Source organism: Penaeus monodon, chromosome 23, assembly GCF_015228065.2.
Source record: "Penaeus monodon isolate SGIC_2016 chromosome 23, NSTDA_Pmon_1, whole genome shotgun sequence".
Taxonomy (NCBI): Eukaryota; Metazoa; Arthropoda; class Malacostraca; order Decapoda; family Penaeidae; genus Penaeus; species Penaeus monodon.
The window spans coordinates 15,055,768-15,056,279 of record NC_051408.1 but is presented as its reverse complement, the minus strand read 5'-3'; the positions used below and the strand labels follow the sequence as shown (position 1 = coordinate 15,056,279).

The window sequence follows — 512 nt, the reverse complement described above, 5'->3', positions numbered from 1 at the left end:
AAAAGCACACAGTGAGTCAAGCAGATAAGGAGATTGTTCTAGAGTCTATTAAGAGTGAACATTAGCTAAGAGTAAAGTTTGAAGTTTGATATGCACACTGATTAGCCACTATAAATCCCTCATCAACACCCCCATCTCGAATATGGACAGACAATCACACTTTCAAGATATCAAAAAAGTGTAATCTAATTGAGGACATCAATATACATTGTTCTTATTCAAACAAACAAAATAATATGAAATGTGCTGAGAGAATCAAGACTAAGAAACTACTAAAGGAAAGGACATATGAAACAATGCTACATGTTTATCCTGATCCAAAAATCGTTCAGGTGCATTAACGTAAGAATCGGAATAAGCTGTCTTCTTGGAACTCCCTTGTGAAAATAGTGTTAGCCTCGATAATACTTTCAAAAATGGACAAGACAAACACTGGCAGCAGCAGCATTGTACCGAAGAGCCACTTCTTGCAACGCGGTTAAAGTTCGAGACACGGACTGAGAATCATCACC

General features: G+C 37.3%; 1 protein-coding gene across 1 annotated transcript in view; it reads right to left on the bottom strand.

Moving 5' to 3' along the window:
• The window catches only part of LOC119587807, a 9,138-nt gene that overhangs the window by 716 nt on the left and 7,910 nt on the right, over positions 1–512 (bottom strand). The gene's annotated exons all lie outside the window — the stretch shown is intronic.